General features: G+C 41.4%; 1 non-coding gene across 1 annotated transcript; it reads left to right on the forward strand.

Moving 5' to 3' along the window:
* The first annotated feature begins 4,639 nt into the window (after positions 1-4,639).
* Positions 4,640-8,421, forward strand: LOC126826759 (uncharacterized). The gene is made up of 4 exons (XR_008788855.1): positions 4,640-5,233; positions 5,461-5,546; positions 6,954-7,160; positions 8,342-8,421. It is a non-coding gene; the product is annotated as an uncharacterized LOC126826759 (transcript).
* The last annotated feature ends 10,602 nt before the right edge of the window (positions 8,422-19,023 follow it).

Consider the following 19,023-nt stretch of genomic DNA (forward strand, 5'->3'; position numbering starts at 1 on the left):
CAGTTGGAAATCGAAGATTCCAAGTTCCTACTTTCAAGTATTCCCGCCGGCGGAACCTACAAGTTTAATTTGCCTAGTCGTTTGGAGAGAACGAAAAAAATATACCTTGACAGTTGGAAATCGAAGATTCCAAGTTCCTACTTTCAAGGATTCCCGCCGGCGGAACCTACAAGTTTAATTTGCCTAGTCGTTCGGAGAGAACGAAAAAAAATATACCTTGACAGTTGGAAATCGAAGATTCCAAGTTCCTACTTTCAAGGATTCCCGCCGGCGGAACCTACAAGTTTAATTTGCCTAGTCGTTCGGAGAGAACGAAAAAAATATACCTTGACAGTCGTAAATCGAAGATTCCAAGTAAAATTCTTACTCCGTAACGCATAGAGATATGAATTACCATGTTTGTTTCAAAATGGCCCCCAAAAAGATGAAAATGTTGATTCAAATATTGACTATGTTCTCCTAGAATCTGTCCACCATTCACTTTAATACCTATATAGCCTATGCCCGTGGGATAAAAATATATCAGCCAAAATATATAAACTTGACAACTTGTTTTTATCTCCCTTTATCAAATCATGGAATAAGACTACGAACTGCTCATGTGGGGCCCATGCAGGAGAGACAGGGCTGAGATGGCCTCAGATGCAGGTTAATCGACTGCAAACCCCCATTCCCTCCCCCCCCCTCTCCGACTCCGAGGTCCATGTTCTCGTGTATAAAAAAATAATAACAATATTATTGAAAGTTTGGCTCTTTTAAAATTGACTTAACATTTGTATAAGGTTTTGTTCATTTTGTTTTTCCAGCAAGAAAAATTAAAATCCCCGAACGAGCAATGCGCTACTAAATGGAGTTATCTCCCTTGCACTATGGGTAAAGCTCAAGCTATCGTTAGCCCCTTTCCTCGTGGCGAATTAAACGATTCGCTGATAGTTGAAGATTCTTCAGATGCTACAACCGATGCGAATGGACGCGTCATATCCACAGACGGGTGAGTTACTGATAGTCAATTTATTAAATATTCAAAAATAAAACAGAAATGCTTACCTACGTGTAGGTCTACTCTGGACGTTGTATTACTATTAGTCTGAATGCAAATAGCGGACGGGGTAGCTATGGGCCTTCGGACCAACACGTTGCCTCGAAACCCCATCGCGGTGAAGAGTACCCGTTCAATCAGTTATAGGTAAAGTCAGGTCTGATTTTAGGACCATTTTCTGTGCACGAAACTTGACTCGCAACCACCTCTTTGTCAATGATGTTTAATAGGACGGCGGGCCGGGCAAGGGACTACGTATAGTCGTTCGGATGGGACGAAAAACAGAGGTCCCGTGTACTCACTGGCGTGCACACAAAAAACCCTTGACAATTGGAATGCGAAATAAGAGTAGGCCGTACCGTCGCTGTGCGGGCAAAATTATCCTCATAGCACACTGTATGGCGTATAATCGCCTTTATTAGCCCAGTAGGAGCAGAATAGTAGGACGTTAAACCCCATTTCATTTCATTTCTGGATGGTTCTATATAGTAGGACGTTAAACCCCATTTCATCTTATTTCCGGTTGGTACTGTATAGAGTAGGACGCTAAACCCTGTCGTGATTCTCAATTCATTTCATTTACTTGCTGGCCTGGACTCGAGACATGGACAGAAATATCTAGAGCGCACGAACAAACCGTCTAAAGCCCCCCACATCCTTCGCAAATAACCGTAGATGATTGCAAACAATTACCAAGGGGGTATTCTCCTGTCCCCTCAGTTTCCTCCCACTAGTAAAGGCCCATACGCGCATTGAATTATTGAAATAAAATTAAACCACATGTTAGTCCCAAAATGACATGATTTGTGTCAAGTGGACTTTAAACCCAATCTCATAATGACCTAGATATTGTGTCGATGTTAATTACCCTGATTCCATTAATTCCATTAATTTGATTTATTTGGTTTCGTTACAGAACTGAAGACGTGTCACCATGCCAACAAGAGAACCAATCGGTTATTATTTTAGAGACATCACATTGTAATGACCACGTGGTTGTTACTGATGACGTCCCAGATAGATCGAAAACACAAGATGATAGTTTATTGGACAAACTGGAATCATTCCAGAATTATTCCCTCAGTCAAACCTTCACACTCCACCAGTCCTTTCAAGCTATCTTGAGCGACATCAAACATCAAGAAATGCTTGCAGAATGTCCAGAAGCTCCATCAGTTCCCACAGAACATCCACAAATCTTTGATCATACTGCAGCTCACCTTGAACCAGGTTCCAACCAAAGCGACAGTACGAATCAAAATTCGGTTCATTGTATTACAGACAATGTGAAATGCGACGACCGTACAGACACAGTCGATGTGCTTAAACAGACCCGACTTACAAACACATATGATGAAGGGCACACCAGTGAAAATGTCTCTTATATTCATATACACACCAAAACAGGTGCGCGCGACACGAAAATACACAATGGTGCAACGAATGATGAATCTTATGCTAAGAACAGTGAAAGCGAATTAGAATTACAGAACTTAGATCAGAATTCTCGTAACGAAGCCGCAACTAAACAAGAAGTACACCCAGAGTGTGTTGCGCTTCGACGTAGTGATTTCCAGCCAGATAGTGGTCATTCGGTATCCCAGGGTTACCATAAGACTAGTGCTCACACAGAAGGTGCTCATTCGCCCTCCCGAGGTTATTATCAAACTATTCCTCACACAGAAAGTGCTCAATCGCTTCCCCAAGGATACCACCAAGCTGGTGGTGATACAGAAAGTGCTCATTCGCCTTCGCGTGGTCAACATGGAACTGGTATGAACCCAGAAAGAATACACTTTCCATCACACATATTACCACCCAATATTACACATCCGGCTTCCAACCATCAAATAATGCACCATAGACATTTTTTGGCGCCAGCAAATATAAAATCGGATACAACAGAAATATCCCCAAATCATTCGTCAAATGGGGAACAAGGTTTGGACACCCACAAACCGTATCCTCCAAATGTCACAATAGACCCACGGTATCCACACAGGCCACCAATGTCGTCCAATACTCCGAGGTTTGTTAGCCAGAATTTCCCCCATCATAAAGCAACGGCTAGAGAACACATAACAACTCATCCAAATGAAACTCCGAACCCACTTACAAAGGTTACCAGCGACGCAATGAAAGAACATCACCAGAAAATGTCTACCGAGGACGGAAAAGTAAAAGTTCAAGAAACTAAGAAGAAAAAAGCCAAACGAAAAAGACAACTACACCCCCCGCAAACTACTGAACAGTCAAATCCTGAACAATCTAGCGAACATGACCAAATGCAAAACCCTAAGTTTTCCGAACATATTCAGTCAAATGAACAACTGACTATTCGCCCAAACGATGTTTCAAAAGATATATCAAAAACACCCCATATGGTCCCTTCAGTGATTAAAAATGAACCTCCCGAACCTTCTGTTGCAACACCCGCAGGAATCCGAGACCAACACAACCAAATCAACTCCCATATGATTCCTTCAGCGATTAAAAATGGACCGTCCCAACCTTCTATCGCTACACCCGCAGGAATCCGAGACCAACACAACCAAATCAACTCCCATATGATTCCTTCAGCGATTAAAAATGGACCGTCCCAACCTTCTATCGCTACACCCGCAGGAATCCGAGACCTACACAACCAACTAAACTCCCATATGATTCCTTCAATGATTAAAAATGAACCGTCCCAACCTTCTATCGCTACACCCACAGGAATCCGAGACCTGCACAACCAAATAACAGTGCAAGTAGAAAATAATCTTGGTTGTTTAAATCTCTCAAAACCCCGACCGTCCATAAAATCAGATAGAAACCATGAGCTGATGACGGTATCGAACCAACCCAGATTTGCTGCTCCAGCATATCAAGCTCTGGCGAAATTAAGTACCCTTGGTGAACCTGTTCATCACCAGCCTATTGCAAATTTCTCTCGTCACGAAGTAAATAGTTTTGTCCGAACAGCTAATGGCGGTTTAAATGGACACAATCCACACCTACCTACGTGGATATCACATACCAATCCACAGCATGATGCATCGTCAGTGTTTTCACAACACCCTAGAAACGCTAATGGTATCCCTATCCAAACAGAAGAAGCCACTATTGAAAATGTACACGTAAGCGTTGCGACGACGAATGCTCACGGTCTTCAAAATCGAGAACAGATTCGCGATAACGAAGGAACAAGGGGAAACGGTGGTTTAAGTATTCCAAAGATTGCATCTGAACACACTCATCTCACCCAAACATCTTCGGATGCCACGTCAACAAGTTGGGATGATCACAGAGGAACTGCATCTAGTATTTACACAAGTGCTGGAAATACGGTTCCATCACACGGACCGAGAGTCTCCCCGAAAGGTCATATGGCGTATACTGACCAATATATGAAACTCGGACATCTAGGACTTTCTCCTTTTACCGGTGGCTTGGCAGAATCCACACCAAAAACTCAACATCACACAAAACGATCGAGGCTATCGCCCAGTAATTTACTCATAATACCTGATCTAACACCAGACTTTGAACATACAGTTAAAAGATCGAATTTCGAAGTCTCCCCGAGCAGTTGTTCAACCGGGTCTGGAATAACGACCGGTTCGTCACCTGATAACCAGAATCACGGGAAGCGATTCAAATTATCACCAGCTAACATCCCGACCATGTCTGGCAGACTTTCACCCTTCAACGATCCATTTTTCTATCCCCCACCAACACACCAGTATCATCAGCTCCGGCAAGCTTCTCCTACAGGTTATAACAATATACAAGGCAAACCATTATCCCAGACCTCGCCATCCGGGTATCTGGGTTTACCTGGACATCACTCACCACTGGGTATGGAGATGTTTCACGCGTCCCAAAACCCATACCAACCCTTTTATAACCCCTCTTCAATGTACCACCAGTCACCGTATGCAGGAGCTATGCAGCACCAAAATATGATGTTCCCACCGAATCCAATGTATCCTCAATATCCCATGCCAGGAGGACAACCAGGGCTTCACAGTCAACAGATGCCCCCGCCATTCTCCCTACCCCCAGTTGGTCTCCCCTTCCAGGCCATGAATCAACAACACCAACCAATCAATTACCAGACCAACAATGGAAGAACTTCTCCACGTGTACAATTTAGTCAGGCCTCGGGGAAAGTAGGATTGGATCTTCACACGCCACAAGAAGCAGCAGGTAAGAACACCTAAGAACCAATTTCTTAATTGAATTACCATTCTTCTTTTTCTACTTTCATTTTGTTCTATGTTGTTCTTGGGGCGACGATCTTCGAAAAAAGCCTAAGGAAATCGCTTCGACTTTTAGATATGACGTCACACAAGTCCAAAATGGCTGCGATGACGTTCATATGAGATCCGTGCATGTGTCATTAACCGTCTGTATTTGGTTTTCGATCATTTCAGGACATCCAGAATGTATTGTACCGGAAGACGAGGATAGCCGGTTGTCCAAGGTGCCAACATTTGGACATATTGGCCAAGTGTCACAGGTGAGGTTTTCCCATTTCAGTTCTTGACCTAATTATGGGGAAGGCTGACTGGTCTACAGTCAGAGGACCCAAATTAGTTCTAATGTGTTATTTGTGCTCTTTTATATAAAGCATATAATTTTATGATTTTATTTATTTTGTTGTATTATGTTTGTGCAAAGTAAATCTATCCATTTACAGACATGCAAATTGCATTTATGTGAGTGTGATGGACATTGACCAGAATATGGCCCCCTTTTCTCTGATGACGCAAGGACCCTAGTGACATTTTATTTTCAGCCAGGGGTCCCATGTAAACTTAATCCGATCCTGTCGGTTATGGCCTCTTACTGATCTGCATTTTGGAACCAGTAGTTTCTTCGTGTTGCAGGGATCACCGGTTCTGTATCCTGACGGACTGACTCCTTATTGTTTAACATCAACCTGATTAAAACATAGATCCTATTACGTTTCGTTCTTTATAGTTCAAAATTTCGTTTTACTTGTCTTTATTACACTAGCTAGGATCTGGAAGAGTTGTTATATAACAGGCGTTCTAGTTGATGTTAGGAATTAGCTAATGAAACGGTCTGTTACAGCGAGTTCTTCGTGTTCTCTGCACGGAACTGTGGGTAAACCCCTAGAAACGTCAACGCTGATTGATTAATCAATGTCTGACGTCGTAGGGTCAAAAGCCGCTCGTATGACCCCTGATGCTACCTCCCAGTACAACTGGTCAGATCTTCATGTGGTGTAGGTGATCGAAAGTATAAAAAAAACCGAAACGAAATATAGATCTGTATTTTAATGAGGTCGGTTTAACGTCTGCTTCCACAGTAGTTATATCGCAGACAAGTTATTTTAGTACACTGTACGTTACATTGATTGTATTATTTCGAGAAGCGTGGGGTTGGATGACCGAATGGTTTAACGCCTGTGGTTTTGATCACAAGGTCTGTCATTGAGAGGCGGGTTGGATGGCCGAATGGTTAGCGTGCGCGCGCTGTATCGTAAAGTCTGTCATTGAGTCGACTGGCATGGTTTCGAATCCCCGGTTGTACGTGACAAGGAGTAGGGTCGCCTGTCCAACCTCATGGGTTTCCTCCCACTGCTAAAGAACCCTACGCGCAAGCAAATTATTGAAATAAAATTAAACCATATGTTAGTCCGGAAATGACCTAGTTTGTGTCGAGTGGACGTTAAACCCCATTTCTCTCTCTCTCTCTCTCTCCCTCTCTCTCCTCTCTCTCTCTCTGTCATTGAGACAAGTCCCATGGTTTCGATTCCCAGCTTGTTCGATTTCCTTCTACCGTGAAATACCGCTACATGCAAGCGAAATATTGACATAGAATTGAACCATATGTTAGTCTCGAAATGCCATAGTTTGTGTCGAGTGAACGTTAAACCCCATTTCGTTTTTTCTGTCAGGAAGTAGAGAAAGTGAAAGTGGAACCCCCATCGGTAGATGTCGCTGTTGGTAACGATACGGAGAAGATGAAGAGAAAGGGACGAATCAATTACTCTAGTCAACAGTTAAAGGCGATGGACAGAGTTTTTATAGAACAACCCTACCCTAACACTGATGTAGTAGAACGTCTGGCTCTAGAATTAAACATACCGCAAGCTAAAATAAGGGTAAGGATTCATCACACTAATAATTATAGGGATGGATCTACCAATGACCCTGGTTAGTCCAGACAGCAATCATGAAGCAGTCCATTAGTGCTGAGTGGGATTGAGTCTAATCAAAAAGTAGTACTGCGGGGAGTTTTTGGGAATCTACCCCGTGTAGACTGTCTTGGTAGGCAACTACCAGTGAACTAAACAGATTCAAATTAAGACTTCGAGGGCCCTAAGGCTACAAAATAAAATGAAATGGAGTTTAACGTCCTACTGTTCTGTTTCGATTGGGTTAATCAAGACGAGCATACGCCATACAGAGTGCTATGAGTGAAATTTGGCGCGCTAACGGTGTTATGGCCTACTCTTTTATCGATTTCGAACTGCCAAGGGATCTTTTACGTGCACGCCAATGTGTATACGGGACCTCGGTTTTTCGTCCCATCCGGATGACTAGACAACTGTCTTTGGCCCTCCGTCCTGCACCACTGACAGTGGGAAACCACGCGACCTCCAGGCTATCAAGCCACTGTGCCCCCCCCCCCCCCCCTAAGGCTTCAGGAACTCCGGCACTGGATCTAAAAAATATAACAGACCATTTCTTTCTCCTACATACTTCGAAATGACGTCGAACAAATTTGCGAAACCTTTCCCGCCGTTTTGACTTCGGTGCACTATAATCGTATACATGTATGCCCCAAAATGAGCAGAAAAATGCCTCAGAGCTTCTGATTTTAATATAATTCTCGGGTATCTTCCGATGTCTCCACCCCTCCACTGCTTGAATTCCTGAACACGACCCTAGATAAATATTGTGTAGGACGGTATGTCTGTTCTGCACTTTAAAAATTGATTGGCTCCGCATGCCAATAACACGTGCCTCTGGAACCATGGACAGCCTTGATATATTATGCCGAGATGTCCAAGACGAATATCTGAGCGATGGTTGAGCAATATGATAATTAAATCAGGAAGACCCGAAACTGCCAATGCCTGTGTTGGAGGGGTAAGAATAAACTCTCCAATCAGCCCTTGGAATCTATTCCTGGTATTTGTAGTGCTTTCCGCAGCCAAGATGGGCCTATTACAAAGAAAACCCAGAAGCAAGGAGCCAGGCTTTCTGCCTGTAAACTATCAATATGGCCACCCAAAGCGGCCAGTGAAAGAAACTAGCTATTGTCTGCTATTTTTTTCAGGTATGGTTCCAAAACAAACGTGCACGTGCCAGAAGGAAGGGTAGCAGTAAAATACCCAATGTTTCAACCAATGACAGTCAAGAATCATTTAATACCATGACGTCATACAGACCGTTACCACCCATTGGTTCAACACCGAACTTTGCTACCGGTGATAACTCTTCGTTGTATTCAAGTAGTCATATTAACCCTAATATAATGCCCTATTTACCCCCTTCCCGGCCTTGATGTCTCGTGCGCTTTAGATCGCGGCATGTCATTGAGTGAAGTGACGTGGTTTGGAGTCCACACCTGTACGTGACAATGACTACGATCGCCTGTCCAACATCTTTGGGTTTTTTCCCCGTTCCTTCGGTTTTCTGCCACTGCTTAAGGTCCCCTATGCGCATGCGAATTATTGAAATAAAATTGAACCATATGTTAGTCCCGAAATGACATATAGGTGTGTCGTGTGGACGTTAAACCCCGTTTATCTCTCCCTCAACATTTCTCCTTACCCCACCAACGCATCTTGTCTGTATTCTCCTTGGCTTACGGGAGGGTCACCGCCATTAGCTAACTGTACTGAACCTAGGACAAGATCAAGATGACCCTTGTGCAAACAGGACTCATTCCCGCCCCGTTCTGGAAATCATTTGTTGTGACGCCTGACAACGTGGACGACGTGGACGGCGCCGGGTGTTTTGTGACTCCTGCCAACGTGGACGACGCAGGGTGTTGTGTGACTTCTGACAACGTGGACGACACCGTATGGGCCGTGACTCCTGACGATATATATTTATTAAATATTTATAATTTATGATATTTTTGTATATAATTAATTGTTTATTTTTTATATATTATATAATAACATATAATGTGCTAACTACAACCCTGTTTAATTTGTATATTTACCTAATTTTGAAAAAGACAGATAATGCCCAAAGAGCGAAAGATAAATAAACGTTTATGTGAATCACTAACAAAAGCCTAAAAGAAATTATCATTTGAAACGCTTAGAGCATTTCTGTCAATGGCGGTTTGACGAAATCAAAATCTAAAGAGCTACAGAAAAAATGTCGTCTTTTCGACTGCACGGTAATGCTAAAACCTCGTCTGTTCGACTGGTAAATCTAAAACGTCGTCAAAACGTCATCCTTTAGGCCTGATAACTCCAAAATAACGTCTTTTTGACTGGTAACTTTAAAACATCGTCTTTATGACCGGTAAATCTAAGACGTCGTCAAAACGTCGACCCTTTGACTAGTACATCTGAAACGTCATCTTTTCAACCTGGCAAATATAAACACCATCCTTTCGGCCTGATAACTCCAAAATATTGTCTATTTGACTTGTAAAACGTCGTCCTTTTGAATAGTAAATCTGAAACGCCATCTTTTCAACCTGTCAAATTTAAACATCATTCTTTCGGCTTGATAGCTCCAAAATGTCGTCTATTTGACTGATAACTCTAAAGTACTTTATTAAATCACCAAACCTACCTGTGCCGCGATTAAATAACCGGAAACAATTTCCGTGAAATAATTACATGTATATAAGACCATCTTGGGGTATTTTCATAATATATTTACGTTTTTCTATTTGAATTTCACGTGTAATACATTACTCTCAATCTCATTTTAGTGTAACCGGGTCTTGAATAAACTTGTTTATTTGTATTTTGGTGTAACATGGGCTTGAATAAACAAACTTTGGTGTAACCGGGTCTTGATAAACCAGCCTACACAATACTTGTAATTTGGCGTAACCGGGTCTTGAATAAAAAAGCCTGTACAGTATATGTATTTTGGTGTAACCGGGGCTTGAATAGACCAGTCTATGCAATACTTGTTATTTTGTGTAACCGTGCCATAAATAAATCGGACAATCAATGTATTTTGGTGTAACCGGGGCTTCAATAAATCAGCCTATATTTATTTATCTGTTGTCTCTTGTACGAGTCAATCTTTTAAAAACTATAGATTCTTTTTAGTTTCTAATAGGCAAATTTGACGTCATAACAGAATTTAATTGTTATTTATGAGAACAGATTAAGCATTTTTGTAAACCATTTAAAAGCGTTTTATCGATTTCAACAATGACGTCATCAAATACTAAAAACGCCTCTTAAGAAAACAAATAGCGTTCTCAAAAGGCTATTTGACATTATCTGGTTTTGAAATAGACATTTATCTAATTTTGTTATTGTAAATAGAACCAGGTTATTTGTGTATATTATATAATTATGTAATTTATATTTAAAAACGAAAAAAACAAAAAACATGTCTTTAAAAATAATGATTTTATCTTATGAACTAAATGGTGCTAAAGTATTTTATGAAAAATATTATATTTTTACTTTTGTTTTCTTTAATTTTTGAGAAAGTAAAATAAAGTTTATGATAAAATAATGAGTGTTTTGTATTATTTAGAAAGATGGAGGTAGTGCGTAAATGGAGTTTTTACCTGTTTAAACATACATTATGCAAGAGCTAAATCTGTCGATTGCAGGTATTTCTTTATGCATGAAATGTGTTCTAAATTATTAATTAAACATTAATTAACTTATCCAGACCATAATCAACTCTCGATGACATCGCTAGCCTGCGATATTTACTGGATTATGACCCCATTTGCTGCTCTGCATCCAATTCCAATGTTCAAGGTGTAGCACTACCTGTCGGGCGGATACGGAAAGCGAAGCCGCCAAAAGCTTACCACATCCGACGTGAGACATCCTTGCCACACATCTTTTGTGTTGGCCTATGATCGTTTAGGTTTGAAATGAAATGGGGTTTAACTTCGTACTGTTCTGCTTTGACTGGGATAATGAAAACGGGCATACGCCATACAATGTGCTATGAGGAAAATTTTGCCCGGGCAACGGCACTATGGTCTACTCTTATATCGAATTCCAACTGTCAAGGGACTTTTTACGTACATGCCAATGTATACACGGAACCTCGTTTTTTCGTGCCAAGGGGGGGGGGGGGTGGATGGCCGAATGGTTAGCACGCGCGCTGTATCATACGGTCTGTCATTGAGTCAACTGGCGGGGTTTCGAATCCCTGGTTGTACATGACAAGGAGTAGGGTCGCCTGTCCAACCTCGTGGGTTTTCTCCGGGTCCTCCGGTTTCCTCCCACAGCTAAACCCCTACGCGCAAGCGAATTATGGAAATAAAATTGAACCATATGTTAGTCCCGAAAAAAACTAGTTTGTGTCGAGTGGACGTTAAACCCCATCCCTCTCTCTCTCTCTCTTTCTTTCTCTCTCTTTTTCGTGCCATCTGAACGACTAGACAGTTGTCCTTGTCAGGCCCTCCATCCTGCACCACTGACAAGGTGAAACCACGTTGGAAAATTCCGATGAACTTTCTCGGCCAATGCAGGGATCGACCACGCGACCTCCAGGCTAGCGAGCCAGCGTCTTACCCACTTGGCCACCGTGACCGCCCCCCCCCCCCCCGTCTATGTTTGACTGCAGTGGATACTGATGGAACTCTCTACTCTTGGACTTCACGTTATGTACTTATTTACAGCAGCCAAATCATATGTTTATCAGGAATAACAAGAGTTTCTTATATACGTTTTTATATCGAAGCAGGATACCTAATTATAGTCTACATAATATTTAAAAATAACACGTCTTTCATTGTCTCAAACCCACTCCTGTAAAGTCTAGCCAGAGTGGCTAGACTTCTGGAAAACACTACAACATGGACGTCTCATAATCTCAATGGCATCTCATTTGATAAGCCTAATTTTGCTATTTTATATTCCCCGATTTCTGGGATGAGCGATTTATGAATTATTGGAATAGTTAATTATGGCCAATGGACATTGACCTTGACTGTCAACCTGGTAAATATCCATTTAAAATGCAATAACTCTACGAGTAATGATATGTGTATAACAACCAAAAAGGTAACCAACAATCAACAAGATACATTCCATCAGCGTTGGTGGGGTTAGATCTATTTGATAATGCCAACTTTAAGTTTGGTCAAAGAACACGACATGTAAACAGGGCTAGCGCTAATTCCAATCCTAACCCTGGACCTAACCCTAATCTACAATCTCGCCAACAATAATTACGCGTCTTAACCTTATTGACATCTCAGCGACCTTGACGAAAATTGAGTTGGCCTTAACAAATAGATCTAGTCGTTGGTGGAGTTTAATAAACAAGAGAGGATATGATGTGTTGTGTTTTGTTGACGTCCTATGGGTCACTCGAATATATAAAAATATCATCCATTTCCGTTGGATTAACAATCTGATTAAAAAACAGATTTTTATTTCGTTTCGTTTTTTTTATACTTTCGATGGCCTACACTACATGAAGATCTGACCAGTTGTACTGGGAGGTCGCGTCAGGGGGCATACAAGCCTATGACGTCAATCAGCGTTGACGTTACTAGGGGTTTACTCACAGTTCCGTGCAGAGACACCAAGAACTCGTCGTAAGACCATTTCATTGGCTAATTCCTCACATCAACTAGAACGCCTGTTATATAACAACTCTCCCGGATCCTAGTGTTGTGACGACAAATAAAACAAAATTTTGAACTATAAAAAACGAAACGAAATAGGATCTGTGTTTAATCAGATTAATTGGATTACGTGACGTCTAACTTGTTTATGATTTTGAAACCAGTAATAGATGGAGGCCATACTTATATATTGTTACATAGGGTGCTTTTGTGTACATGCCAACATATATACGGTACTAGACGCTGTATCTTGTCCGGCTCCCCGTCATGCACCACTGACAATGAAAACCCCCCGCTGGAACCAGGAATCGCACGATCAGTGTTGCTATAGGAACATAATAAACGCCGAAGAGAGAACATCAACACAAGAACATCAACATTTTATCATTCAAAATACAGTTCAGACCAAAGCACGTGATTTTATAGATAGTAAAATTACCCATATTAAAGAAGTAGATAGTAGGACATACCGCGTCATGTTTCGTATTTGGGTCATTTCAAGATTAAAGCCTGATTTATAAGTTTGTGGAAAAACAACCTGTGGTCTGAATCCAAGCCCATCTGGCCGCCATTCACCTCTTCATTCATGAGTCGGAAAACGCGACAGTTTATGCTTACTAAACTCACGCTGCCTGTCTACAACTAGCTCCGCAAGAGAACAGACACTAAGCTAGTTGACCGACATTTTAAGTTCTACATCGAGGATTTCAGTCGAAAAAAATATGCTTCGAGAATTTTGTTAAGTATTTATTCTGCTTCCATTTAGTAAAACTGGAAAAGTTTATTTAGTCTTTGTATGTATGACATTGACAGATGTGAAACGGAGTGGAACCGCATTACAAAACAGTATACTAATTTTTGGATATGGCGGCCATTTAGGGCAGAGATTTATTCTCGAAATATGAAGTAGCTGGATCTCTTTGTGCAGAATGCAGTTACGGCGGGAAAATTTAACTATCAGTGTCGCCGGAACTTTGCAATTTACAAATTTGTCTTCATTAGTTTGAAACGCCCCTTGCGATGAAATCAAACCAACCAAATATTGATAAAAAATGGTTAGCTACATCTAGAGTAGTTATGACCATGCCCCTCGGACCAAAATTTATATTGAGGGGCGGGGACTGTCCGTGTAGCATGTCAAAATAGGGTGCCATGTAGCTTGTCCCCTGAACAATTGTTATACTAATGAACGCATATTTGTAAATACGACGGCCATGGGGAACCCCAAGATGGCAAACTGGGATATATCTTTGATGTAGAACTTCCGGTAGTGGAGAGTAGGCCTACCAATATGGATGACAATTGCTATTAGAAACGAGCACGAGACTGAATACAAGAAAAAAATGTCGGTAACCATGAAATGACCCACTGGTGTATTAATTACTTAGATTTTGTTGGGAAATTCACAAACAAACGGAAGTCGCCTGTTACACGATGCATCGATCATCTTATAATTATACTGTAGTGATATAACAGCACAATCCTCGTCTTGATAATTGTTTGGTTCCCCTGGCAACCACAGTTTACTTCTGGACGATAATACGTCACCATTTACCCATTGCCAGACACCTTCTGCCGTCCAATCAGCAGCGCCGACATAAACCATACTGCGAATTGAGCGAAACTTTTTCACTAGAAAATTAATAGTTAATAAATTTAAAATTATAAATTAAATAGAGAGTCAAATCGCTGGAGCGGCCGCCAGCTGATTACCGAATGGACTTTGAAATTTTGGCAATAGCATCCTTTATTCCAGTGATTCTCAACCAGTGTGCCGCGAGATCTTCCTTAGTCATAGTGTGCCGCGAAATTTTAAACGGCACACTAAGAAAATGCGAAAAACCAAGTGATTCCAATTGAGTATTCACCGTTGTTCATAACTGTGTTTTTCTTTATTTAGTTTGAGTCATTCCATGTGTCTATGAGTAGTCTCTGTCTACAGTTGTATACCGTCTGACTTGCCATGTTTTTATTTTGCAAAATTCAAATATTTTTTATATATATTTAGCCAGGTGTGCCGCTATTTATTCGTGTGTTCCAAGGTGTGTCGTTGGCAGAAAGGTTGAGAACCACTGCTTTATTCTGAAAATGATGGCGGGTGACAGGTCCGTCTAAAATGTTGCTTAGTGGGGCCTTGATATAAATGGGCCTTGATATAAATCAGGGTTGGCTACCTTGGATGCTGCGCTACTCACGAGGCACATCTGCGCCTTTAACTAAAGCCCTGGGCCCTGTTTCTCGAAATCTTAACTAAAGATGAAATCCAAATTTTAGTAGATACATGCACTTCAATTTTGATTGGCTAAGCACTAAAATCAATCTAATATTATCCAATCAAACTACTAAAATTTTGATTTTGTCTTAGTCAAAATTTCGTAAAACAGCCCCCAGATCACAAGCTGCCGTACGTGTTTTGACACGCATGGTTCGTAGAGTTTGGTAACTCGCAGACCAGCTGCAAGAAACCGAGTGAAAATTTTGTATGTGCAGGTCCAAAAGTCTCTACGGTGAAATATATAAACTTCAGTTTGTGTGTGTCGAGTGGACGTTAAACCCCACTTCTCTCTCTCTCTCTCCCGTCCTACCTTTTTTGGGGCACGTTCTTGGGTAACATCTGTTGCGATAACACTCTCGGATGAAGTGGTCGTTAAACTACCAACCTCAATCGGTCGAAACTGTAGGCCTATATAATTAATCAATGAAATTCTTACCGTTTTTCTTAATATAATCTTTCAGTATCTTATATTTATCATCCGACTGTATAATGTACAAGTTCCCACCCTTTTTTCTACAAATTTTGTCGGCTGATTTCCACGTCCGTTTATCCGGGAAGAATTTCAAGCAATACTTATCATCAATGACGTCACATGGCCCTGAAATAAGAATTGACGACTATCTAACGGCACAACGTAAATACACTGCCTAATGATATATGTACCTTGTCCAAAGGGGTCAACAACATAATCTACAGGAGTGTAATTCCACTGCAGACAATTTAACACTTTTAGAGCGCTTGGCTCTTGTTGTCAGTAGTGAAAATTGTAAAGCGGTGGCCAGAGAGGTCTGGGTTCGATTTCGGTGATTGTAAAGCGGTGGCCAAGGGGGGCCAGGAGGTTCTGGGTTCGAACCCGGTGTTGGAAGAGAAGTTCTTGGTTGCCCCAAGCCAGTTGTGCAGGACTGAGGCCTGAGAAGGAGAAGTGCCAAATCATTCTTAATGGGGTTGTAGTCGTTCGGACGGGACGAACGCCAACAACCAAGGTGTAAGCGTAATAGTAACCTTGGCAGTTTTAAACGCCGCTGTCCTGGCAAAATCCCCCCCCCCCCCCATAGTAAATGATATGGTGTATACCCGTCTTCATTGGCCCGGTTGGTGCGGAGAAGTAGGACGCGAAACCGTTTCTAGTGTTTCATTGCGAGACCCGATCAGCTCGAATATTCTAATTCGTTTGTAAACTTTACCAAGAGACAAGTAACCTGCAAATTGTAATTCTTACTGGAAGACAAAAGTATAGAAAGATTAATCAAGACGCAAGACAATTGTTAATCTATAGAACCAGCGCGTCTCTAACTCCTCTTGAACTACAGATGTGACGTCATCCTCATCTTTGATGTTGGCGTATCATTATTTAAAATAATGGTAGGCCTACGGGCAATGTGCCATGCGTACATTATTTATAATAGTTAAAATTTTGGACCCATGTGACGTGTTTTATTGCAAAGCTTTTTGTTTGATGGTCTCTAACTTAAGACTTTGCGCAATAGCCTATATAGATATAACACTCGTGAATAGCGTCACTCGTGTTGTTTCAATATATTACTTAAACATGCATTATGCAAGAGCTAAATCTGCCTATCGCAGGTCTTTCTTTAGGCCTGAAATCTTATCTAAATTATTAATTAGACATTAATTAACTTATCCAGACCATAATCAACTCTCGATGTCAAGGCTAGCCTTCGATATCGACTGGATTAGAATCCTGTAGGCTGCAAACGCTCATTGATAATTCATTCAAAACATTGGATAATCGAGACTATGCTTTTTAACATACTAACTTTAGTAATGATGAACGAGGCTGGGCGGAAATTTACAAAGCTGATATCTCGGTTCAGAGTGGACCAATTTGACTGAAATTTTCAACAAATTACCTTTACATTATCTAGTTTTTAACTATTATAGCGAGAATTGTCAGCTCTTTATCTAATCTCCCATAATGTATCTTTAATGTCTCGCCCCCTACCATTAAATGACACGTAAAGATTGGAAATGTATCTCCGAAAATTCAGATAGTTGCTTTGTGACCCGAATGACAGGAAGGGTTGGTTGGCCGAATGGTTTAATGCATGCGCGTTAGATCTTAAGGTCTGTCATTGAATCGTAGGTTTTCTCCGGGTCCGGTGGTTTCCTCCCAAAGCTAAAGACTCATACGCTTACGTCAAGGAGAGTGCGCCAAACTTCAAATAACCCAAAATATAAGAACAAACCTACCTTCTGGTGACTTTTTGCCTTCTCGCTTTCCTGATTTTGCTCGCCTTTCAACCTTTTTGGGTCTTCCAACTCGTTCAATCTTTTTGGGCCTTTCAATGACCCTTTTAGGTCTTTCAACCCTTTTGGGTCTTTTAGCTTTTTCATATGTTTTGGGCCGTTCAGTTCTTTCAATCTTTTTGGGTCTTTCAATCCTTTTGGGTATTTCAACCTTTTTAGGTCTTTCAACCTTTTCGGGCCGCTCAGCTCTTTCAATCTGTTCGGGTCTTTCAACCCGTTTGGATCTTTCAGCTCTTTCGACCCTTTTGGGTCTTCCAACTCGTTTGGACCTTTCAGCTCTTTCAGCCCTCTTGGGTCTTTCAACTCTTTGGGGTCTTTCAGGTCTTTCAACCTGTTCGGGTCTTTCAACCTTTTCGGATCTCTCAACTTTATTGCGATTTTCTGATTCAGAATCTGATACCCGGTTTCCCAGTAAGGACCGTTCAAAGGGAGTTAACTCTCGCTGATCAACCGAGTCCTCCATGGGAGTAACGTAGTAACAGAGCCCATCTCGGTAAAGATATTGGTAGCACTGTTTTCGTTGTGCGCACCCTTGACCACAGACAGCTATACTGATAAGGTGTCGAATACGGGAGGATCTCACAGCCCGTCCATTGATTGAAGTCAACCTTTTAAAAAGAACGTCCAGGCTTCCGGATGAATTCGAAACGCAACAAATCACAATCAAAACACAAACACCAATCTTCAGATCCGTATGAAACATTTTTTTTTCCCTTCTTCTATAAAAGACGGCTCCTGCAACTGTGTATCTTTTCGTTCAATATTAATACATCGTCAGCTCCCGCTGGTCAGCTACCAATGCCTCGGGTCACGTCTGTTCACCTCTGAAACAAATTAACCATGTGACCTTCCAGAACAAAACATAAATCCTTATACTAACTACTTCAGTGTTTTCTTCAAAAACAAGCGGACGTGGTGCAGTGAGTAGGCTAAAACTAGTCACCCACTGTCATTCTTGGTGTCAAAGGCGTCAAAAACGTGTTAATAATATCTGTGACCTTTGCGAACCTGTTTTTAGAATATTTCATCTTATATTTTGCTAATATTTGAAGTCAGAAAACACATATGGCTTACACGCGAATTTTGTAATTATTAACGCCGTTACGCCCCATGTTCGCAAGCAGCGCACCTGTTAGTAGATCAATCATCGAACACAATGGCTGAATAAAATCAAATTAAAAATGATAATGTATTTAGTTATAATGGAATGTGCATCATTAAACCGGAACTAATGAAATATTTCGTTCACGTCAGTTCTATACTTATCGGACGACCGTTTCTGCTATTCAACGTGTGTGATTTGTTTAATGATATATTATTATCCCTAGCCCTATTACCGGATATATGAAATGAAATGAAATAAAATGGGGTTTAACGTCCTACTGTTCTGCTGCTCCGGCTACGACCATGCTAATGAAGACGGACATACGCCACACAGTGTGTTATGAGGGTAATTTTGCCCGGACAGCGGGGCTATGGCCTATCAAATGACAACTGTCAAGGGATCTATTATGTGCACGTCAATGTGGACGTGTGCTTCGGTGTTCGTCCCACCCGAACAACTATACTTGTCCCTTGTCAGGCCCATCGTTCTGCACCACTGAAAAAGAGGGGACCACGCCGGAAAATTGCGATTAACGCAGGGATCGAACACGGAACCTCCAAA

The sequence above is a fragment of the Patella vulgata genome, chromosome 7 (genome assembly GCF_932274485.2).
Source record: "Patella vulgata chromosome 7, xgPatVulg1.2, whole genome shotgun sequence".
In the NCBI taxonomy this organism is placed as follows: domain Eukaryota; kingdom Metazoa; phylum Mollusca; class Gastropoda; family Patellidae; genus Patella; species Patella vulgata.